Source organism: Dermacentor albipictus, chromosome 4 (genome assembly GCF_038994185.2).
Source record: "Dermacentor albipictus isolate Rhodes 1998 colony chromosome 4, USDA_Dalb.pri_finalv2, whole genome shotgun sequence".
NCBI lineage: Eukaryota > Metazoa > Arthropoda > Arachnida > Ixodida > Ixodidae > Dermacentor > Dermacentor albipictus.
The window spans coordinates 96,431,410-96,457,404 of NC_091824.1; the positions used below are offsets into that span (position 1 = coordinate 96,431,410).

The window sequence follows — 25,995 nt, forward strand, 5'->3', positions numbered from 1 at the left end:
CAAATGTGACCATATACAGGCAAACAGTAATAAAAAGCCAGTGGCGGTTTAGCGGTAAATGCGAAAGAAATGTCTTGGCACTACGTCGCACCATTTTGAGGTCCGAAATCTACGATTTAAACCACGTTCACTACATTGCAATGCATTGTTCAGGAGCTCACTCTCGGCACACGTCCTGCCTCTTTGAAGAGTGAAGCGTTACGGTGGTCCGGAGCAGACCACCGTCAGCTGCTATATATATATATATATATATATATATATATATATATATATATATATATATATATATATATATATATATATTGTGAGCATTATTCATACGCTTCATATTCTCACCTGTACATACTCATCATCACCGTTTTGGGGCCTGGTGGTGGGGCTCTGTCTCGAGAGAATAAAGAAGAGACTGGCTGCCTAAACCTCGTCTCACAAGTGGTGGAGTGTGCTGTCCGGTCCCTTCGCCCTCTCGCTCCCGGTCTCTCTCCAGCTTCACCTACGCTACATCCCTGGAGCTCCGCTCGGGTCGCCGCCTCTACCTACTGCACTCGACCATGTCGCAAGACCAGCAGACCAGTACCTCGACATCCACCTTGCCGACTCCTGCGGGAACCCCTTCTTGGACAGTCACCACCCCTCAGAAGGATCCACCGGTATTTGCTGGGCTTCCAGGTGACGACGTTGAAGACTGGTTGGAGCTATACGAGCGCGTGAGTGACTTCAACCACTGGAACGAATCAGCAAAACTTGCTCACGTCGCCTTCTACCTAACCGGAGTTGCGAAAACATGGTTTTACAATCATGAGCTCGATTTGGTCAACTGGAGCATCTTTAAACACCAGCTACGCCAGATTTTCGCGAACTCGTCTGTCCGCTCCGATATCGCTAAGAAGAAGCTTGCTGAGCGTGTACAGCACTCAGGCGAGTCCTACACTTCGTACATAGAGGACGTCCTCGCCCTCTGCCGCCGCGTGAACACCTCGATGGCAGAGAGTGACCGTGTACGCCACCTGCTCAAGGGTATTGGGACTGCGGCATTCAATGCTCTTGTAGTGCTGAATCCCAATACCGTCGCCGACATCATCAGTACGTGTCAGCGTCTCGATGACCTTCATATGCTCCCCTTGCCCCCTGACACATCTGATTTCAAGGCGTCCAACGACAGCGAGCTACGTGCTTTGATTCGCTCCATCATCCGTGAGGAACTGCACGCCCAAGCTTCGTCCAACCCTCCTGAGGTCCATCTGACGCCTCCTGGTGGCGGCCTACGCCATATCGTGAGGGAAGAGCTAGCTGCAGTGACCTGCCCGCAAATCACGAGCCCGCACCCTATGCATACGCCAACGTACGCTCAGGTTGCCTCTATAGCGCCACCCCCCCAGCAGCCACCACAACAGGCACCTGCACCGCACATGTCCCTGAATCCTCTCACTGCAAGACCATCGCCTGTTCCGTCTTATAACACATGGAGCCCGCCTCGACCGGTTTGTTACTACTGCGGCATCCGTGGCCACATTTCCAGGTTTTGCCGACGCCGTCAGCAAGATGAAAGACGTGGCTATGACGGCTTTGAAAGGGATCAGTTTTCTGGCCCTGTACCACGACGTCGGCGTACTGACTACGTTTATTATCCACCACGTTCCCCATCTCCACAGGACTTCAACACTGCCAGTTCATCGCGTTTCCCGCGTCGTCGCTCTCCATCACCGATGCGGCGCTCTTCTTCCCCTCTACGACCGGCTACTTCGTCCTCCGATCACCGCCCGGAAAACTAAATGGTGCAGCTTCAGGAGGGGAAGCTGCATCTTTTGGACAACGTGAAATGCCTCCGGAGCGCCCGTCAAATGTACTTTTGGTGTTTGTTGAAGGTGTCCGAATCGAAGCCTTGGTTGACACAGGTGCATCGCTTTCCGTTATTAGTGCTGACTTGTGTTCTCGATTGCGAAAAGTGAAGACACCGTATAATGGCCCTCCCCTTCGTTGTGCTAATGCAGTTCTTATTCAGCCCTCCAGTGTTTGCACTGCGCGCGTTTTCATTGATGGCATCCTCCACCACATTCAGTTCGTCGTGCTGTCTTCGTGCACTTACGCGATGATATTGGGATGGGACTTCCTGTCCTCCGCATCAGCTTTAATCTCTTGCCGTCAGCGAACTATTCATATGACAGACACTGAATCTTCCTCCTCTGTCAATGATCACAGCCTGCGTTTTGTCACGTCTACCGACTGTTTCATTCCCGCGGGCACTGAGCATATTCTGACGCTGACTTCCGACACTATTATTAATGGTGATGTGTTCCTTGCACCGAGTGGTTACTGCATTTCTGGTGGGCTTAGCCTTACTCCTAGCCTAGTACGGTTTCAGGACGGCAGAGCCTCAGTCGCTGTTCATAACCCTACTTCTTCGCCAGTTGTGCTCTCCCAGGGCTCTACTGTGACATGCTTTACTGACACCGAACCTCTTTCGCTGGTACCGCTTCACACCGAATCACCACCTTTGTCTACCACAACTGATTATCACACTGCTGCCGCAGCTTTAACGGCTGCGATAAATCCCGATTTGACCACTGCGCAGAAAGAAGACCTTCTGGCACTCCTGCACAAACACAGAGCCTTATTTGACGTCCACTCCAAGCTTCTGGGGCGCACTTCCGTCGCAGTACATCGCATCGAAACCGAAGGCAGTTCGGTTGTACGCCGCCGCCCGTATCGCGTGTCTTCCGCAGAACGGAAAATCATTGCGGATAACGTTGATGACATGCTCAAAAGAGACATCATTCGGCCATCCTCCAGTTCTTGGTCGTCTCCTGTCGTGCTGGTTCGCAAGAAAGACGGCTCCGTACGATTCTGCGTCGTTTATCGAGCCCTTAATAAGATCACGCGCAAAGACGTATATCCGATGCCAAGAATTGACGATGCCATTGATTCCCTCCAGGGTGCAGAATATTTCTCTAGTCTAGACCTCCGATCCGGATACTGGCAAATCCCCATGCACGAAGCGGACAAGGACAAGACAGCCTTTGCAACGCCAGACGGACTTTACGAGTTTAACGTCATGCCATTTGGTTTATGTAATGCCCCTGCAACATTTGAACGCATGATCGACACAGTTTTACGTGGCCTTAAGTGGAAGACCTGTCTGTGCTATTTAGATGACATCGTTATCTTTTCTGCAACTTTTAGTCAGCACCTTGAGCGCTTGGACGAAGTTTTCACTTGCATTTCCAACGCTGGACTCCAACTCAACACAACGAAATGCCATTTTGCCAGAAAGCACATCAAAGTATTGGGCCATCTTATCAGCAAAGATGGCATTCGACCGGATCCCGAAAAGGTTGCTGCCGTGCATCGCTTCCCTCGCCCTGAAAATCAAAAGCAATTACGAAGTTTCTTAGGCCTGGCATCCTACTTCCGCCGCTTCATCAGTCATTTTGCAGCCATGGCGTCGCCGCTACACAAGTTGCTCACGTCGGGCTCTGCTTTCCCTTGGACAGATGAATGCGAACTTTCTTTCCAAGCCCTCAAGCAGGCATTAACCAGCGACCCTGTCCTCTGTCACTTCGATGACAACGCACCGACTTGCTTGCACACCGACGCTAGTGGCCATGGGATCGGTGCTGTACTTTTACAGCGTGATACCACCTCACGAGAGAGAGTTGTTGCCTATGCCAGTCGCGCACTAACACCTGCCGAAACGAATTACTCGATCACAGAACAGGAATGTCTCGCAGTAGTTTGGGCGATCCAAAAATTTCGACCATATCTTTACGGACGCCATTTCACGGTCATAACCGACCACCACGCCTTATGCTGGTTGTCGTCAATCAAAAATTTGTCCGGACGACTTGGTCGCTGGGTGATACGATTACAAGAGTACGACTTTGACGTTGTCTACAAGTCTGGGAAAAAGCATCAAGATGCCGACGCTCTCTCTCGCTGCCCGCTGCCATTATTAGCTTCGAGTACACCTCTCCATTGCTCGCCACTTGATGATGAGACTAAGTCGTCACTCCCGTTATTACCGTTATTACCTCTCATGGTTACTGACACGTTATCTTCAAATCACCTCACTCACCTCGCCTCGTGTCAACGTTCTGACCCCTACTGCGACAGCATCATCCAACGCCTGTGCGGAACTACATCTGCACCAAATGCCAGATTACGTCGACAACTGCGACTATTTAAGCTTGACAACGATGTGCTGTACCGCTACATATACAACTCCGACGGACACAGCTGGGTACCTATTCTTCCACGCTCGATGCGCACACAAGTGCTTGAAGCCTTGCACGACGACCCATGTGCTGGCCATTTGGGATTCAACAAAACATACCACCGCGTTAGGAGCCGTTTCTTTTGGCCAGGCATGTCTACCTTTGTGGCCAAGTACGTCGCTTCTTGCGTTCAGTGCCAACGGCGGAAACGACCGACTTCGCCTCCTGCTGGGCTTTTACAGCCCATCCCATGTCCCGAGACACCGTTTGCCATCGTTGGGATAGACCTAGTCGGCCCTCTGCCCATAACGCCAGCGGGTCATCGATGGGTCGTGACAGCTGTTGACCAGCTCACACGTTACGCAGAGACCGCTCCTCTACGCTCTAGTTCAGCCTCCGACGTCGCCACCTTCTTTCTAGATGCCATTGTGCTGCGCCATGGTGCCCCTCGTGTACTGTTAAGCGACCGCGGCAAGACTTTCATGTCAGCAATGCTCGCAGAAGTACTCGGAGCTTGTGGCACAGTTCATAAGACGACATCCGCATATCACCCACAAACAAATGGCTTAACCGAGCGATTTCATCGCACACTGATAGACATGATATCGATGTATATCGGGCCAAACCACGATAATTGGGACAAACTTTTACCTTTCGTGACTTTTGCTCACAACACCGCTATCCAACGAACTACGGGATACTCACCTTTCTACCTAGTTTTCGGCCGTTCACCGACATTCACCATCGACGCCGCTTTCTTCAATGCTCCAACTAACACCTCAGACAGTACGCCCGAACAGTTCGTTTCGAGACTTGAGGAATGCCGTCAACGTGCTCGTTTCAACACAGAAGTCAGCCAGCAAGATCGCAAGCAACGTTACGACATCTCTCGTCGCGACGTCTCCTTTCGTCCCGGAGAAGAAGTGCTTCTTTGGACGCCCATTCGTGCACCCGGTTTGTGCGAGAAGTTTGAATCCCGCTTTCTTGGACCCTATATTATTAACGAACAAACATCCCCCGTGAACTATCGCGTTACTCCCGTAGACGTTTCTTCCGACCATCGTTGTCGTGGTTCGGAGATCGTTCACGTTTCGCGCCTAAAACGATTCGTTCGGCGCTCCCCTCCTGGCTAAGTCGCGGCCTGGCTGGCCGCTTGCGCGTGCGGGGCAATTAGTGTGAGCATTATTCATACGCTTCATATTCTCACCTGTACATACTCATCATCACCGTTTTGGGGCCTGGTGGTGGGGCTCTGTCTCGAGAGAATAAAGAAGAGACTGGCTGCCTAAACCTCGTCTCACAATATATATATATATATACGGGGTCCCGAATGGCATGCACCAATATTTAAAATATTCAAATGCCACGCAGGTGTAAAGAATCAAGGTAATGTTGTTCGCTATCGCTTGGGGATACTCAGTCTATTCTTTTACATTCTGGCTAATTACGTAATTAGTCTTAATAAATAACCAACTTTTTAAATATAATAGTTAGAATAAAAATGTCACCGAGAAAATAGCAAAGCAGCATGAAAAACTCCTGATAAGCTTTCTGTTATACAATACGTGCTGCACTAAAGTTTTTTCCGAGCGTGAAAGAAGCCCGCGAATACACGCAAAATTTTCGCCACATTGGCCCCTGGAGGCCCCCCACTGTTAAAAAAAACGTAAAGAGAGTTCAGTGTTGGGGTTCTGCGAGTCGATTTGTCGACCTTCTGTTCCGTCATTCATATTCTTTGTTGGCGTCTACCTGTTGATAAGAACATTTTGATTCTCGCACGGCTGCGTCATTTCATACAGGAGGATATCTAAATGTTGTACCCGAGTGAGGGGGCGCAAGTACGAAATGAGAATGATTTTTTTTCTGAGAAAATTGGCATTGCTTTCTGTGGATACGACATGTCGAAGGTGTACAAGCCAGTTCTGTTGTGTGTGCCTCCTCAAGGTCGCCAAGAATACTCAGAGGTTCCCATCATGTTTGAATGTTGTTAGCATTCTTTGGGAATTTCAACTTAGAGGTGTATTTGTTTGTCGGTCCATATCTAACCTCGTTCTCGTACCCAGTGACTCAAGTTGTCTAGTAGCTGGATACTAGGTATGTGGTGGGCTGCTGTCTCGCCCAGCAGACAACAGGAGCCGATGGGTATGTGCCCAAATGTGTGACCTGCTTCTGCCTGCTCTCTGGCCTTGTACACTAATTTGTTCACTGGGTACGTGCCCAAACAAGCCACTACGGCACTGCGTATATAATACAAGTGTCCACCCATTTACGGCCAATCTCACAGAATCGATGTGTACAGAGCCTTTCAAGGGGTACGGAGCCTTACGTACATTAAGCTATGGAGCCCTCTCCCCGTCGTTCGCAGCTAGATTGCGCAGCGTGTTCAGAGAGGAGCGCGTTAGACGAGTTCAGCAGCAGCACAACCTGCCAGAGCACTGCACCGGTCCGGCCCGAAAGCACGGGCCCGGTCCGGCACACGGGCCGGGCTCGGGTCCGGTAAGCTATCTCTAATATGGCAGTCAAAGCTGGCGACAGTCAAAGGTCTCAAACTCAAAGCAAAGTGCTTTCGCTGCCATTCTATCTTCACATAGTGGAATGGCTGTCATTTTTGGCGTTGCGAATCTGGCATCGGTGCCTTTTCGGAGGTGCCCAGGCTAGCGATTGTCTTTTTCGTTCAGCATCGCGGGAACATTCTTCGTCGGTGGTCGTATCGCGCTAGCGCCGTTTACATTCTCGTCGCTGTTCCCTTTGGCGCTCCTCGTACGCATGTTGTTCTCCGGGTGTACGAACTGTATATGTCCGTGCCATCGATAACGCAGCTGTTTTTTAGCGCCGATATTTCGCCTGCTTATATACTGCGATAACCTCTATGTCAAACTTTTGCTCATGGTGAGCGTTCTAATCTGCTCCGTATCTTGACAACTGGGCGGCCGCACTGTACCCGTATGAGTTTGTTAGAAATCGCTGAGTCCGTTCCTGTTGCGGACGCTGAATAAACGACGGAAGGTCAGGGATAAACAGCTTTCGCGGTAAACAAAAGGAATTCAGGATGATGCTGACCTTCCTTAAGGCGCGGAGTAGAAGTGATAAAATTATTTTTATTCCGAAATGACAGGAAAGTCCTATCTGCGAAAATCCGCATTGTGGTGGAAGTATGACGAAAGCGCAATATTCTGATTCGCCTGAGAGTGTAACAACAGTAACGAATACTTTGAATATTACGAAACTAGCAAACGATAAGGTGCGTCACTTCCCCAATGATGCACCCTGACCAATGGCGACATCAGAGGTAGCAGACGATGTAACCCACCGCGGAACCCCAGTGGATCTGGCATGGTGAAGCTGAGTTAAAGGTCACTGGTTCAATACTGGCCACGGCAAACTGCATTCCGAAGTGGGTGGATTGTTAAAACGCTCATGTATCGTGCCGTGGATTCACTATAAAAAAAAACTCAAGTGGTAAGAAAAAGTCCAAAATTTGCAACTGCGGTGTGCCTCGTAATCAGATCATGGTTTGGCACGTAAATTTCCAGAATTTTTAGAAGAGTAGTAATGATGCCACAGAGGTGGAGCAATAGCTAATGATTTGTGCCTTAGGTACAATAATCTGGACAGCGTGATTGCGCCTCACATTTGTCGACTCTTCAGTCAACGTCACCCGCTACTCATGATTATAGAACAAGAAACTTAAGCGCCCCCAATAAATTAAAGGCGATGCGTTTCAGAGAAACTTCAGATAAAGCCGCGCCATCTCTCTCCCGGAGCATAGCTTCAGTGCAGTAATGTTTCGCGTCACGCAATTACTTCAAAGTTTCGATAGTTCTATTTACTTTGAGTTCTTTTTGCCTAAAGACTAATCTAACAATGGCTGTTCCTAACCTTCCTACCCCTCCTTGAGATTAAATAGCACGCCGGCATCTGTTGACTTCTATATAGACAATATTGAAAAATGGCGGTTAGGAAACGCAAGGCTCTTTATAACGCTACGCGCGACAACCCAGACAATCGTTTCTTTGTATCAACGCACAATGCCAGCCCTATGACACCTTGTCTGCTAAACAAAGGCCTCTTCACAGATCCAAGCGATATGGCGACATACATGTGCAGATGCCGCATGATTGTTTCTTTCAATGTGAAAAAAAAAACTTCGTTGACGCCTTCTTTTTTTCCTAGTTTTAAGCCACACGTCAAGCCACCAAGCGCACATTGCGTGGTGACAGCGAAATGAAAGCCATTGTTCGAGGACGCTACGGCAACCCAGACAATATATGTCTAGACATTGGAGAAGAAAGGCAGCTCGCGGGTTTGTATAAATATAAATATATATATATATATATATATATATATATATATATATATATATATATAATATATTATATGCTATAGTTTCTATGAATAGCCATCATAAGTTGCCTATTGCGTAAAACTATAAATATTTTAAGGGTATACGGACCACTCCGAAAAATGCCCGCACTACTTTTTCATCTTTTTTTTTTACATTCTAGAAGCTTTTGTGCTCCTTGAAATTATTAAAGAATTGAAGTGCAGTGGCGTTCCCAAGGGGGCATTTCTGGGTAATTAATAGTTTATTATCGTTAAATTATTGCTGAAGGATTATGCTCACTCATGTGCATCAAAATGGCGTATACAAGGCTTTGATATTTCGGTAGCTGTTTGTCGAAGCAGAGACAAGTAGCCCAAAGGAGCAACACTTAGCATATTGTGAAAAACTGCACCCTCTTCGGGTAGCAGATGCAGTGCTTTCCTCCTCAGATGTACAATGCCAAGTTAGAATTTACATAGCGAATAAATGAAAGAATGCAAAGGTGTTGAGAGAAAAAGTTGGTAAGTACAGTTAGAAAATTTATTCCTAGTTACAATGTAAGCTACGTGCTTACCTTGCGCCACATGAGCATAATGAGGACTACACTGATTTCTAGCAGCTGTTGAGCCACCTAGGGTCAGGAAATTTGGCCTTAAGGAGGAATACAGGCACGGCACAAGAGCACTGCCTTCCCGTAGTGCTCTGTTTGTTCGCTATGTCGATGTTAAGCCAACTATCCCAAATTAGCACTCTTCTCCAAAATTGTAACTGCAAACGCACTAAGAGTCCGCTTGACTTCATGGAAGTTCTTCCAAGTAGAAATCTACACAGAAAACACTACTAATTTTTCATGACAGGAATCTACTCGATGCTGACTTTCTTTCTACCCGAAAGTAAAGAGAGTCTGCGAAGAAATTAGACAAAAATTGCTTATGCATCTATGTGAAATTCATGTGAAACGAAGATTTAGTAAAGCGGATTGTTTACTGCTATGCAACTGGTGTCGATGCGTACAATTCTGTGTACTTGAATCCTCTGTAATAAATAATCTCATTATTCGTTTATGCTTACAACCACAATGAACATAACTTTATTGTCATTAAATGTTTTATGTTTATGTACTACAGCCCTCACAAGCTACGTTGAGATGGAAAAAGAAGGCGAATAAGACGGACGCAGTATGAGACATCTACGAAGCGATATCACGAGGACGAAGTAGATTTACGATGCGTGTTGAGGAAAAATTACAGATCTATAAACAGAGAAGCACGACACATAGCAAGCAATAGTACAGATTGATGTACTTTTTTGTGCCGGAGTTGCATCTATTCTGAAGACTTGCGCATGAATGGACACACACCCAGTGGCAGACACCGAAAGGCTAAACCAAAGAAACTAAAGTAAGTCAGATAATCGCTTGCATACAGCGTTCCATTTTATTAAGAGGTTGATATCCTTTAGAGACATCTATGTGCCCAAATTACACGTCGAATTTCTGTGCTGTAAATTGTTTTATTTTTTATTGCGCAGAAAACAGGTACGCTTACTGGCACCTTGCCGGTCAGCATTCAATACCTTTATAAGCCAATTCGCTGGTACTTTCATTCAGTACACGTATAACCATTCAGGTGGAAATAGATTCACTCTACCCATGCTCATGCTGGCAATTGCAAACAGAAAGGCCGCCATTGTCGGTTGGCCACACATTCGTATCCAGATGGGTGGCCCATTCGACAGAGCGACACCAATGTGTTCCAAACGATCGAAGAAGCGAAAGAGGTGTTCACAACGTATGCTCTCCACCCAAAGCGCAGATGTCAAACGTCGCCGTAACTGTGATTTGTCTCACCTCCACGTGTCTTTATATTTGAGCACCGCTTTTCTATCTGTCCGTTAGCTTTTGTTCAGCACTCAGTTCTCCCGCCGCTATCTTAAGACAACAAAAATAATAAATAAGTAGCAAGTAAAATCACAAAAGTGCTGCACAAAACATTCTGGATATATTTCGTCTATTGGGCAAACACTCATGAGAACGACAAAAACAGCCAAGCGTTATCACTTTCGCCCTGCAGCTGCAGTCGCGTCGTCCGACTGAAATGCATCTTTGAGACGTGACACTGAAGCTGATGTTTTCCGCTCCAAGCGCCACACTGCACTAATGCGAACCGTTCCTCCTAGCAGCCCAGCGAAGTCACCTGCTCCAGAAGTTCCCCTCATTTTACTTTTGCTCCCTTGAAATCGATGCGACGTCCTTCCTTCCAATGCATGCCGTCTTTCTCAAGGCCCCAATAACGCCGACTTGCAAAGATTTTTGAAACTGCCTTTCTGTCTGCCAGCGTTCTTCCAAGTGCAGTAATTTGATACTTTGAGCCCGTAATACGGAACAAGTTCTCGAACAGGCGCTGTTCGAAAGCTCTTCGCTGGTGAGAGCTCGTCGTGTCCAGCCAATGGCGACGAGTTCTGACCAACGAAGAGAGAAATTCGCCATTTTGTGGAGACCACGCCTAACTTTTTTCAGAATTATACAATACCCTCCACTCAAACGTCTAATTAAGATATCATCATCGATAACAGGAGCGATATATCCCGAAGGCCTGCGGATTTTTTTTCAAGTGCGTATGCCTGTCTAGTTAATCCTGTCGGTCCCGTTTTCCGATAAAGGCAATAAAAATGGTGAATTTGCATTGCCAATGCAATTACCGATTAGATGGCCCTTTTAAAAGTGAACAACACTCTACGCTATATGTCGCTAACTGGCACGAACAATCACTAAAATGGCTTTTGGACCATACAACAGTACGAGGGAGCTCTTGTTCAGCGGGATACACAGTGCCATACAGCTAAGCAGCTTTCATTTTTGCCACTGCTCGGTTATTTGGCTCGGAAGCAGACTCACATATTTGGGTACAGACAAACTTATGGCGCTGACCATATTTCTCGATAAAAAAATCATGTACTCTAGCAGCATGGTGCAGCAAAAGTATTCTTGAACTTCTGTTAAAAATTATAAGACTTCTTTGAGACCCCCAAAACCTAATGGCAGCCCACAGTTTGCCCTTCATTCGGTGCTGTATATCTATGCGATTTATTTATTTTTGTTTTTGGCTTGTGTTCGCCAGAACAGTAACTCTCGAAGTATCAGCGCAAATAGTGTCGTTATAGAATAGCGCTAAAAGTAAACAAAAATGTTTACTATAGCCTGCCAGGCCATCCGTGGTGAGCTTTTGTGAACCGATGTTTTGCAAGTTCATATGGAAAGAATGGGCGCATACGAATGACTGGAAAGGGATGTAGTTACAATAGAATAGATGTCATAGAATATACAACACATGCCCAGTTAACAAGTCAATCATCTACTATTGACATTCCCCAGCCACACCAGCGTTGTGTGCAGCCGACGTCCAGGACACGCAAGGGAACAGAAATCGAAAAGTCTGACGGTTCGACACAATGGCCAGCACACGCATGCGCAATGGCTACCAAAAAGAGTCGCAGTGTGTCGCTACTGCTTTGACACGCAACACACCTAAACTGACGAGCTGTCAGTTGCACATGTGCAAGTTGTATCCGCACTGTGATCATTGTAACTGACGTTAGCCATATGCTTTTAAATAACCAGCGCTTTATCTCGCTTAAAAGTGTGGCATCACTCGAGCAGAGGAAGGCTTCACAATACACAATACTTTTGCGTACACAACATAGGTATCATAAAAGTGGCTCAGCGAAGAAAGTGGTGCGCTGCTTTGTAGCAGTTGGCCTGTGCGAACGACTGCAACACTTGAGCGTTATCTGTTCTCGATTTCGAACTTTTCTTGTCTTTGCCCCGATAGCGTACTTTTTCTCTTCCTTTACCCTATTTGCCTCCCTTCTTCAGTGCAGTGTAGCTAAGGTAATATTCTCATGCAATTACTATTTTTATTTTCATCCACAGTTTTCTATCAATGGTAGCCAACCGCTGTCGCAGTAAATAAGTTTTCAACGGGATAAACTCTGCAGTATGCTAATGTTGTATTGTTGCTTCCTGCACCTGCGAAACAGGGTGTACTAGAGGATGGAACCAGCCCGTGAGTTCCCAGCCTTTATCCGACCTGCTATACTGGTTTCTTGACGCATCCACTACGAGTGACTTAATGCTTTCGACAGTAAACGGAAATTCTTCATGAATGATCGTTGCACTCAGGCGGCAGACTTTAAAACAGGCTTAATGTAGAAAATGAAAATGCGGCTGAAGAATGCAAGAAAACAGCGCTAGTGCGCAGATACATCGTAATATTTTTAGCGTCATAGGATTTAAGTCCCTCACCGAGAAATTAAACGGGTAATATAAAACGAAGGTCCACTGATAATCACGTAGATTATGGCGCAGGCAGAAAACATATACGCGCCAATCGGGAACGGTCTGTACCTGACAGAAAAACAGGACTAATAAAATAACAAAGGAAGGAAATGTAGAAGACAAATATACGGCACTTTTTTTTTTACATACAGGGCACAAAGTCACATGCATTCACTAGCACCCTGAGTCGAGATGGAAGTCGAATGAGCTGCTAATGCTGAAAGAGGATTCCTTGTGCTGAAAAAAAAGACAAGGAAAGGGCTAATGCTGTGTCAAGAAGCCAATCTGCTTTGAGGAGGGATGTGTGCGCGGGTTCCCAAAGACTGCTCCACTCCACATCGCCTTTTCAAGAAGAGCACGGATATTGGAGTTCATAAGGCCTGCTTCAGACGTTAAAGAGTTATTAAACAGCACCCGGTTACTAAAGAGACAGGGCGCGCGAAAGACCTTCAAGGGGCAACGTGGCTCACTTTCTGTCTTCTACATATGACGGTGTTCTCAAAGCTCTTTACTACGGCACTGAGATGGTGGTGTCGTCTGTAAGGGCTTCTGTGAGTAGCGTAAAGAGTTGGTAGTGGTATAGGTTCACAGACTTTGCTGCCCCATCTCAACTCAGAGCCACTTTATTTTGAGCACATGCTAGACGATAAAGCAGACACTACAATATGTTTTTCACATTGAACGGTAGTATTTACCAAGTAAATGAGTGAATCGAGTCCTTTAATTTGTACTACTTTGGTTCAGGAACGGCCCAATGAGGCGCAAACGCTATAATTTCCGCCCTTGAACTAAAGAAACGGCAGGGTGTAGAACATAGTTAACACATTTCTACTAAGATATGCGTTCATATCACCATAAAAGAAACAGGCAATGAACACAGAACAAATACAGAAAAAAGAAAAATAGCAAAAGAATAAAGCACAAGTTCGATGCAAGAGATCTGTTAAGAATCGGCGTGTTTATTTTTTTATGCTTTTCTTTTGCAGAAGGAAAGAAGAACAGGGACACAGACTATCACTTTTGCCTCTCCGCCCACTTTCCTTTCGCACGCTGGTATATTATCTTTCAATGCTCTCATTGACGATCGATTCCATGTCACGATAACCATTGGTCACCATGTTAGCAGCTTGCTATGTTTGGCCTAAGGACGGGAAATTAATGTGATATTCTGATACGGTGAGCATGCAAAAACAATCTAGGAACTGTCCATTCCTCAAAACAGTGCAAATGGGCAAACTGGGACAAGGACTATGCTCCAGGGAAGTACATCACTTTGTGTCTCTGGTACATAAGGCAGTCGAAAAAAATTTCACGCATTTCACTCCAATTAACCGTTTAACTTCTCTCAATCTGAGATTCGATTCCGACTGTGAATCGTGTTTTATATACGCCAAGCATATCGTGATGCAAAGTTGTTCTAGAAAGGACAATGAGCTAAAAGGGGATCGGAAACGGAGAAAGTAAGTTGGAAGAATCGCTTGTGGTGAAGTGTGTTTTCGTATTGATGAATAAATTACTGTCTGTTTGGGCGGCATTTCCATTTGACAGTTTAACCGTACATGCGACGAGCAATTTAAGCATAGATTTGGAATTCCCTTATCGTCGCAGGCAGACGCTTGTTATCCAATCTACAGCCACGTGATGCGGTACCCGTTTCATAGTTCTAACAAAAAGCCAGGTTCCGTAAAGCAAAGTGACTCGCAAATGTTAGCCGCAGCAATCCGGTTCACCGCATCTGGGCCATCGAGGCAAAGGTTGCCGTCTAGACCAGAACCTGACTGGGAAGCACACGGATCGAAGCGGCGAGTGTGTCACCGATGGGAACAGGCTAATCACGGCATGCCCTAGAGCAATTACCGTTATGCAAATTTTCCTATAGTTTTGCGTTAATGTTGATCTCGTCGCTCTTTTATTTTCATTGTTTGTCATTTGTGCTTGAAAGTCTGCATGGCAAGGATAAAAAAACGCGCAGCATATGCTTGCCACTGGAATCACGTCTAGAACATCTATGGGTGACGTTCTCATTTGAAAAGTATATATATATATATATATATGTGTGTGTGTGTGTGTGTGTGTGTGTGTGTGTGTGTGTGTGTGTGTGTGTGTGTGTGTGTGTGTGTGTGTGTGTGTGTGTGTGTGTGTGTGTGTAAAAAATATAGCGGCTCCACTTCCGCTCAACAGCGTTACAAAAATACTGAAAAGAACATACGCTAGACAGTTTTACTTTAATGACAAATATGACACCACTGACCCGCTTCTGTTTCTATATAGTATCGCTAGCTACTCTTGTGTGTGGCAAGTGCACGGGAGAAAAGAAAACTGACTCCACTTTCATCTATCTTAAACGTGAAAGTTGGGGTTGTGCGGTGACTATTGCATCACAATTTTACCGTTTTCTGTAAACTTTGCGCTGGAGGCACGTTTATTTTTATGGCGTTTTCTACATCGCCTGAGAAAGCTTTACTCTTAGCGAGTGTTCCTTATTGAGTGGCGTACAATGAACAGAGCGATAAAGATAAAACGGACACTGCGCAGTATGACAGAAATTGGTAGCGTAATATGTCATCATCGTCGTCATCGTCATTATCATCATCATTATTTATTTATGTCGACTGCTGGACGAAGACATCTACCATAGATCTCCGATTACCCCTGTAATGCGCTAGCTGACCCCCTTTTATGCCCGCGAATTTTCAAATTTCATCACACCGCCTCTCTGCCACCCTCGACTGATTGCATTCCCTTGGCTCTCATTATGCAGCTCTAATCGACTGACCTAATTTGTCTTATGTAGTATATGGACTGGCCAGCCCTAGTTTTTCTTCCTAATGTTAACCTGAATATCGGCTACCACCGCATGCTTTTTAATCCAAATCGCTGTCTGGCTCTCTTTTAACGTTACCCCTATCATTTTTCGTTCCATCGCTCGTTCCGTGTTTCTTCTTTTCAACCTTCATTACTAAGCTCGAAGTTTCTGCCTCACATGTTAGTAATAGTAGAATGCATTCATTAGGCGCTCACGCAAGACCTTACAAAAGCATACAGAGCCCACGATGACACCGTCCACAAACGCCTACATGTGATCAACCCAGGCGCTAAATTCTGTTTGCTCCCGAAGATTACACGGAGCAAAGCGCCATTGCTGCGCAGGATTCGGCTGGGCGTTGCTTACACTCACCGCTACGCACACCTCATCGGCAAGTGGAACAGCCCTGATTGCGAATATTGTCAGACGCCTGAAACGCTGGAACACATATTGTACGATTGCCTAGCATATACAGGGCGTCCCACCTCACTTGAGCCAAGACCTTAAATATTAAAGGCACGTCGGAAGCGCATTGAATCGAACGCATACTATTCGCAATAGCCTATAGTAACTCGGGCATTTTTTTCCCGTAACTCACTCAATAATTAAGTTCATTTATCCAAATTTTTAATTATTGGCTGATGACCCCAAGTATGACACGCAGATTTGTAAAGCACCGTCAGAAACCACCGATTGAGTTGTTTTCTGTACAATACGTCTCACGTGGTCCTTTTTTTCTGGGTTTGCAAAGAAAGCCCACGAAATATGAGAAAAAAAAAAGAGACCACGCAATGGGAGCCCTTGCGCAGTGGTATCCTGCTGTTCACAAGCATGCGTTCGGTGAACAAGGTGGGCTACATCGTGACTGGTGACGGGGCAGCGGCAGGACGTTACGATGGTCGTAGGCAACTGGGGCCGATGGCTTCCGGGCTGCTGGTAGGATGATGGCGCAAGCTTATGCTGCTTATCTTATTGAGAAAAACGTGATTTGAAATTAATTAAATTATGGGGTTTTACGTGCCAAAACCACTTTCTGATTATGAGGGGCGCCGTAGTGGAGGACTCCAGAAATTTCCACCACCTGGGGTTCTTTAACGTGCACCTAAATCTAAGTACATTGGTGATTTCTCATTTCGCCCCATCGAAATGCGGCCGCCGTGGCCGGGATTCAATCCCGCGACCTCCGTGCTCAGCAGCCCAAAACCATAAGCACGATTTTGGCTCGATTCCCTTCTGAATCGCCTTTCATTTTTTAAATCTTGGCTGAAGTTCATGCGACACTCTCTATATGCTGGAGCGAAAGATGTTAATAATTCACTAGCCAACCTTAACAGCCAACTACTGTTGGAGGAAGCTGTTCGCGGCCGAAGGCCTGACACTGCAACTTCAATGCGGACTAAAGCGCTGTTGAAGTTTCTGCATAACACAAAACTAGACGAGTGGCTCGAGAAGGGCCCCCCGTCTAATGTACGTAAGCAATCACCACTTCTCGTCATCATCCATCCCCGTACTTTCACTCTCCTTCCATCTTCCCCAGTGCAAAGTAACAGACTACAGCGCACTAGCTCATGTCGACCTCTCACTTTCCTATCAGTAAAATTTATCTGATGCAGCAATTGCACATGTTTATTTCCAAAGATAGTGGTAAGCTACCAGTCATGATTTGGTAATGCTCTCCAACCCATATTTATTTTTCTGTAAATTTTCTTTTCATGATCAGACTCCCCTGTGAGTATTTGGCATAGATGAACGAATTCTTAAAAAGGTCCGGATGCTGAATGCTAATCAATAATTCTCGTTTTCTGTCCCGTTCTTGAATATACCTTTGTCTTCTGCATATTAATCTCCAACCCGTCTTACACTTACCTGGTTAAGGTCCTCAATCATTTTTCCTAATTCGTCCCCAGTGCTGCTGAACAGGACAATGGGACCTGCAAATCGAAAGTTGAGATATTTGCCGTTAATCCTCATTCTTAATCTTTCACAGTCTAAAATTCTTCTAAAAATGCAGTGAATAGCATTGGAGAAATTGTATCTCCCTGCCTCCCCCGTTCTTGGCCGCTATTTCGCTTTTCTTGAGGAGAATTAGGATAGCTTTGGAGCCTTGCAGACATTTGGAAAAACAGTCACGTATGCTTTGTGGGCTTCTTGACATCGTAATACCTCCAAGTTTTCTGCTATCTTTACTGACTAAAATGCACTTTAGTAATCTATGAAAGCCATCTAGAGAGTTTGGTTGTACTCCACAGTTTTTTTTTCCATTACTTGATTGATGACATGGCCATGTTTTTATGTAGCATACACATTTTTGAAGCCAAACTTCTCCATAATTTGAGTGAAGTCAAGTGTTACCCTGATTATATTGGGAGTTGCATTGGTGAACATATTGCATAATACTAAAAGTAAGCTTATGGGCCAATATTTCTTGAATTTTTTAACGTTTCCTTTTTTATGAATTAGCATAATATTGGTATTCTTCCTACTGTGTTGTACACTTGCAGTTTTGAGGCATTGCGTCTTAAGGGCTGCGAGCTTTGCAAGTAAAATATCCCGGCCACGTTTATTTATATCGAATGTTATTCGCTCTTCACTTCTGCACTATTCCCGGGACAAGCCTTACAAAACCCATCTAACAATATAGCTAGTTAAACGTGAAACTTGTGTATCCTTTTCGACATTACATCTACCCCGAGCAGACCAATCACTCATGATTTGGCGCTCAATGGCCATAGTAGCATTCGTGCCATTAAAATCCCGGAATCATCAACATTCAAACCACTACCCTAGAAAGAAAAACAATAAAGAGTTTTAAGGTGTTCCCTTCTTTCTTTGTCTTCTTTCAGCGGTGCACTTACGATAACCCTTCAAGTTCGGCTGCTGACAAAGAGGCAGCGGAGCGGCTGAGTGATGGTTTGAAGATGAGTGCGATGCGCTACCAACTGCCACTTTCCCGTTTTCTGGAAGCTTATAAAGGTGTACAACAAACTTGAAAGGTACAGAGTCTTGCGCTGGGAGCTAAGTCATCGCCATGAATAATCGCCCAATGGCTGAAGCCTGTGGGCTGTCGAGCGTTGGTCTATGTCAAGAGAGAGAGAGAGAGAGAGAAACGCAAAGGAAAGACCGGGAGGTTAACCCGAGATTATCTCCGGTTGGCTACCCTATACTGGGGGAGGGGCAAGGGGATGCAACAGGTGAGAGAGAGAAGGATAAAAAGAAAGAAAGGAAAAACCTAAACACACGCACGCGCGTACACACGAACTGTTTCTCTGGGCACTGTCACGCAGCCCGCAAAGGCGTTCCTAGTCTTACGCAGTGTCACCGTACAGTCCTATGCCCCACAGCGTACAGTCACAATTTGTCAGAAAGTCCCGTGTTTTTTCAAGTATCGCAGCGGCGCCTTCACAGCAGATCGCGCTGGTGTTCGCGTGGGCCAGTTTCCAAAGATCTTGTTTTCTGACACTGGGCGCTTTTCCAGTTTGTCTAGGGTGGCTGAAAGGACCACTCTTTGTGGTCTATGTCAGGGTGGGCAATAATGAAAGGACCTTGATAGCTTAATACGAGATTGTTGGCTCCCTGTTGAATACAGGGGAATAACATTTGGTTCGCATGTTCATGGCAGCATTGTCTCAAGAGCACAAACATTTTATTTTACCATGCTCAAAAAGTGTTATGGCGCCCCTTTAAGTTAAATGCACGTAACTTCTGAAATAAAGCATCTTCTAAGAAAAATAGAACCCTCGATATTGTTGGCACATACAATCACACGCGTCAAAAACAAGTAACAGCTTTTATTAAAACTTTTGCATGAGTGAAGCATACAGCCAGGAAATCGCATATTGATGAGTCGTACAACTAATAAGTGAAGCATACCACCCTAAATGGGCCAAATAAGTCATGGATAATTGAGGCACGGCGCTCCATAGAATGCTGCATCGTCAAGGAACGTTGCGGTCGTGCCCACCTATTCGCCTCATGTCGCTGCTAGACCTTCTCGTAATCCCTTTGGCCACTCCTATCGAGTTAGCCCGCAATCGCATTAATTGTGTGCCGGTCAGTACGCGGGCTCTGGAAGCTGTTATACATCTGCCGCGGCAACAGAAGCGATCGATTGGTTAATGAGGTCATCGATGCCGACCTGTCCTCTGGTAATGAGTTCCAGAGGCATGCATTACCTGTGACCACTTAACGGCAGCTAGGAAGCACGCTTTTCGAATTCATCAGACAGCCCCGACCCCCTCCATGAAGGTTCGGCTGATTCTGCCCCCAACTGCGAAGCAGCTTTAGTATTGGACAGCCTAACGCACTGCTTCCAGGGCTTTGTGACGCGATCATGATAGCTTAGAGACCGACTGGCTGCCTCTATTTTGTCGCTGTCTTTCGCATACTTCTGGCTTTGAAACAGCAAGACATTGTCAAGGTGAGACTGACTGATTCAGGTTGTTATGGACACCGATGTTCAAACGCCAGACGTGCCAAGCTTGATCCGCTCAGCTTTTAAGTAAATCGGTTTGCAATCCTCTCTCTGCCTTCCTTTTGAGCTATGACCATTCCTTTCTTTCTGCTGATAGAAAAGAAATCTATTATGACTCTAAAAATATAATTTTCTGCCTGGAAGGTAAAATTAGCCTGCTTTCCCAACAGTTTGCAGTACGTAATGCACCAATGTTTGACGCTGAGATCAAAGCATGCCGGTGCCGTGTGAGATAAGTCGAAAGGCTTAACGGACATAAATTGTGCCGCACCAGAAGTTATGTTCATGACTAAGTTCATTGCATGTTCTCTCCATTTAATTCATTTCGACTTGAAGCCAAAATACAAATTATAGTCAACGTGGAGGCTGCAGTTCAAGTAAATTTTTGTATTTAATATGATACTCACAGAGGAGACCAATGGGAGCACCGCTTATTCAGGTTCAAACACTCACGCTTAATTTAGTCCATCAGTAAAAGAATTACTGTAATTTTTTAGCCTTAAGTCACACAGTGTGCACCGAAATTACTGTCCACTAGTAACTCTGCACTTGTTATTGCTGTTATTTTTCCATTTAACGCTACGCTTAACTGCTTGGGCTTTTTTATCATATTCGTTTGTACTAAAAACACAGTTAGCGGAAGCGTTGGAAGTCCAAATGGTTGCCAAGCATATTAGCACATTAAATCTTGCTTCCTTGCTTACAATAAAGACATCATGTTCTTCCTAGGAATCATACATATTTAACGCCGGTGGAATTCAACAAAAGCCGCAACAAAGCTTTGTTGCAGTAGTATACGGTTATTATTCAGCATGTGGTTGCAGAACTACTGTTTCTTTTTCAACACCGCGTACTCTGCTTTCGTTTGTCTGAGATATATGTTTACAGTGGACTTAAGTTCAAACGCCTTCTGAGCCTGCGGCAATTTTCACAACTTTCTTTACCTGCATAACGATAGTGGTCGACGCCAGGTCTCTCACAACCAAACTAAATTTGCCTTCTTGAGCTGTGAAGTAGGCGTGTATCAAATGTCGACTGTGTTATGGTGAGCCGACAGAATTTATATCTGTTGTTTGCATATATTTTTAGCGCAAGGAAGCACTTTAATTGCTAAAAAATGTTTATGTATGAAACACTCCTTAGTAGATATTTCTTGGCACTTTATTTTAGGACATCCGTTGGATTGGCCTGCAGGCCATTCTTCTGTCTTTCTTGTAACGCTCTAGATCCCAACTTTCATGTATAATGGTTTTGAAAGCCACTTGGCGTAACTATATATAGAAGCGCAAACTATGGAAACTATGGAAGACTAACAAAAATAGATCGCCTCCCGATTTCCCCTCTTCCGTTAGAATAGCCTTGAGAAAGACCGGTCAGCTTGTTGAAACTTGGGCTCCTGCTTATACCTTGTTCTCGTTTAGCTTATCCTCTTCTATATGGAAGCATTTGTGGTTGCTCTTGTTCCAGCCCTGATTCCTTTCCCGGCACAGTGACCGCGGCCTCATTTACTTATAGAGCAGGTTGATGTAGAGACGAAAACTGTATTCTTGTAGAGCAAGAAAAAAATAAAAACGCATTTGTTAAATTTTGGGAAGTCAAACAGAAAAGTTTATAGTAAGTGTACGGCAGTCAATAGGCACTGTCCGCCATTTTAATTAGAAATGCATAGGCATACTTAAGAGTGAGTGCTACTCTCGGGCGACATTGTAACGTTTCCTCGCGTCGAGTAAAACTTGGTAAAAGCTGTAACTTCATTACGGGTCCACGGTGTATGGGCGCACCTAAGTACACTTTCATCTACTTCACGTTCATACGCTGATGGGATGGGCAATACAGCCAAGGCCCTGTGGCAGCGATATGGGCAACACCGTCTTGAGACACATTTGAGAGACGAGACACACAAGGAAGTGAGTGGTAGCTTTATACGTCAGCGGACGCAGGTTATGCTAAAAGAAGAAACACTTACAAAAGACAGACAACGGATGATTCAAATGAGAGGGATGTTCAATGTCTCCCGGTAGCGCGTAACTTTACGAACACGGAGGCTCTAGCGCACTTCGTAGCTCCTCACATCGAGCCACATGCAGACCGAGTGAGACCACGAGCAGGCTGCGGTCCCTTTGTTAATACTGACACCTTGGAGAGTCCCCTCGTTCCCATTGCGTTGCCTCTACAGCCGAACGAGGCAATAATAGACCTATTTTCTTTGTGTCAAGCACCGTCTTTCCTGTGGGCCCGGCTTGTTTTATTCGCAACTTTATTTCCTTTCCAGCAATAACTATGCACAGCAAAGGAGAAGCCTACTATCGATGAACACATCAGTGCATACAACGGATAAGATAGAAATAGAGAAGCGCCCTTATAAGCACGAATAATCGTTTTGAAAGGAGAGCATGGGTATTTTCGTGGAGGCGTGTCTGTTTCGCCGGTAGTGCAGCGTCCTCTCTCTTAACCTCATTTGCTGATGAAGGCTTGTTTGTCTTCGTTTGTCAGTCGTAGTCAGCACCCTGGTACAGGTGGGCGATCAGGTTAGTATGGTCATGAAGTTCATGGGAATTACAACAGTGAGAACAATCAAACTATTCGTCAAACATTTTGTGGCAATGAACTAAGTTTCATGTTGTTGTTGTTGTTGTTGTACCATGTGCCAGAACGCCAACATTTCAGTGGTCAGGCTTAGCGATACCAACACGCTAGCTGCTACCTTATCGGTGACCCCTCCACAGGGTGTTCCTATTGTCAGGATCAGTTTTGAGGTGGTCGGTGACATAGCTGCCCTCGGTGGCCTTCTCCTCTAGGCGCTCGAGGAAACATGTTTCCTCGGCGATTGAGTGGCTCGGCTGCTAAGTGACCACGAACGTCTGCACAGTGAAAATGCGCTAGCATCCGCGCAGCAGTCCAGGCTATAGGTGTGCTACGGGTCGAGTTGAGTTCCCTGCGTGATTGGCATGGCACAAAGCGCCAGCTGTCTTCGCCGATTTCTCCTGATGAGCTGCCGGTCCATCCAGCCAAGACCGCGTATGTTGCGACCTTCCGGGCAGCTTCGCCTAGGACTGTCACCGCTGAACAGCCTTCCAAGGCAACACGGAGTGAACGTCGGCCTAGGCTTGTACGAGTGAGAACATGTACCGCTTCTTTGAAGCTTGCCGCTCCGGTGTGGCTCCGATCATGACATGCGATTTGTGTGCAGAACGTCGCCTACACGCCCTTGCGCGTTTTGCGCGGTAGCGTCTGCGCAGTAAGCTAGCTTCATGCACGCGTCATTCTTCGCCGCGCAAACGGTGCTCGAGTGCGACGCTTAGCTCGAGGCGACAACGCGCCGATTGGCGCTCCTTTCAGTTCTGCAAGCAACGCACATACGGATCGGTCCAACTCAAAGAGGCAGCAAAGAACGGTGGCTTGTTTCGGTTATCGCCTATTAAAATTGTACAGTACACCTTCAAAGGCAACCCGCCGCGCTAGATAAATATGCTTACTGCGGTAGTTTTGGCCGTGATAGGCGATAAGGCGAGCCTGTCGGCGGCTGTGTTCTTTGTCGGCATCGTCACCACACCTCTTTTCATTTGCGCTGCGTATCCGTGTACAGTCACCACGCGGAAGCTGTGACTAATCGGTTGGCCGTTCCCTGCAAATCCCAAAGAGGCGAAATATATTTTGCGGTGCGCCGTATCATTAGCCGCAACCTAAATCGAGCCACGCTTAACCGCTACGGCACAAAAGGTGATCACACTAACCATATGGTATACGATGAGCCACTACGGATGAAAAAAAATAATTCTGATGTCCTACGTGCCAAACCAATGATGTGATTATGAGGCAGGCCGTAGTTGGGGACTCCGTAATAATTTTGCCTTCCTGGAAATGTTTACCTCCATACAATGCGCAATGCACGAGAGTTTTCGCATTCCGCTCCTTCGGTATGCGGCCGCTGCAGGGATCGTATCCACAACCTCGAGCCCCAAATTTCCACGGCGGCCGGGCGGCCGCCATAGTTACGAAATGCGTAAGCATGAAGTGCAACACTGCCTTCCAGTACGAGTGTGGTACAAGCGTAGCACAGCTGCACACCTGCTGCACAATTATTTGTCGCGGTTCTCCTAAGCTCGTAGTGCCTGCCTAAATACCTTGAAAGGCAACGCGCCTCTCACGTATCGAAACGCGATAACAAACGCTTAGACGACCCACGTGAGCCCCTATGAAAGATGACGGGCCACTGTACCAAATTATCACTGCGCAGAGAAGCCGATCCTTATGTTCCAATTGGGTTCTCTAATACAAATTAAGGAAACATTATTAGACAGCAACGAATGAAGCAATGCAATTTTACGCACGTGGGGCACCGCTGCCTCTTCGCCTACCATTGTTTCAAACGAAATGACGGTGGTAGCGAGAGTTAGTATCGCGCGCTTTTGCTCCGGGGCATGCGGTTTGCCTGAAGCAAGTGAATGGTGCGATTAACATCTCACGTTTGTGAATGTCAAAATAGGAAAAAAGGCTACGTGCTTAAGAAAATGAGATTACTTACCTATCTGTATAAGTTCGGCTGCGACTACTTCGGGGTGCCTTCTCTCCAACAGGCATCATGAGCTCTGCCGCGCAACTCATCAAAATAACCAGGCTCTCACATCAATCGAAGACTAGTAGCTGGGTGATCCAACGACTTCAACAGATAAACGTCCCACTTATCGTCGTTAAAGCATTTCACTAAAATGTGCGTCATGATGTCCGAAAAGAAAAAAAATGCTTTCATCAAAAAGCATGAGGCGTGAACCACCGCACAACTGCAACCGAGTAACTGAGTCCGAAAGCCTTTCACAGCTTTACTATCGTATTGAGTTATAAAAACCTTTCAAACACAAGATAACGGCACTGAAAAACCGCTAATTAATTAGCAATAATTTTTCATCCACTAACCTTCATAAAATTTTAAGAACGACCTAACTTGTAGCGTAAACAACATGTACTACGACCAAAAAATGCGACTACGAAACTAGCGGTAACCATGTGTACTGTTGCAAAAGTGCGCGCAAAACGAAGCTACAACGGTTGCAACCGCGTACGCACACACACACGAACACACACAACACACCCTAAGGCTACCTTGACGCTTGTACCACCACCTAGAAATAAAAATTACTAATAATCTTGTTATTTTTACAAAATTAACGCTTCTAAAATAGTTTGTAGCGCCTTTGCAGATGACGAGGTGACAAGTAAGGTATGATAAGAGTCCGTTACCTGTATTTTTCATTTCCTTTTGGTGTTCTTCTATTTAACTGAACATACGAGACCTGCAGGCTTGGGAGATGAGAGGACGACAGTTTGGCGAGGCTTAAATAAATCGCGTGCTTCTTGCAAGGCGCGAGTCGGGAGCAGCCGCAGATAGAGCGATTAGCTGTGTTACTGTTGCGGCTGTTACTGAATCCTAAGCTCTTTGAAGTCAATGGTTATAGCAGCTGCGCGCTGCGATCTGAAAGCGCGTTCGTTCTTTGATCTCTAGTACCACGGACATTGGATAAAAAACTACATTTGCTTTACGGACAGAGCGTACGTCGCAGGAAATTTGAAGGCCTCACACGCGTATGTTTGTAGCGTGTGCGCACTTGCATCCTACAGTTCCCACAGCGCGCCCGATGCTCGAACGTAGCGTCATCACGTGTCGGCGCCTGTCTTATAGCCGGCCGCACTGCCGCCGTGTCTACTTTTGGGGGAACTCCACATGCATTAGTCACCTTGTTTGCAAGTGAATTTCGCATTCTTCTGCTCCCCGAAACGTGCTCATTTTGGATCGTACCAATGGCTATGTCGTCTAGTGTATGTTAAAATGACGATGGCATTTGTACACCG

The 25,995-nt window shown here is 46.0% G+C and overlaps 1 long non-coding RNA gene across 1 annotated transcript in view; it reads right to left on the reverse strand.

The window, feature by feature from the left end:
- Positions 1 to 25,995, reverse strand: part of LOC135911407 (uncharacterized) — a 157,113-nt gene that overhangs the window by 44,899 nt on the left and 86,219 nt on the right. Inside the window, exon 2 of the long non-coding RNA XR_010567327.1 lies at positions 17,544 to 17,608. This is a non-coding gene — a long non-coding RNA (uncharacterized lncRNA). The remainder of the gene's footprint in view (positions 1 to 17,543; positions 17,609 to 25,995) is intronic.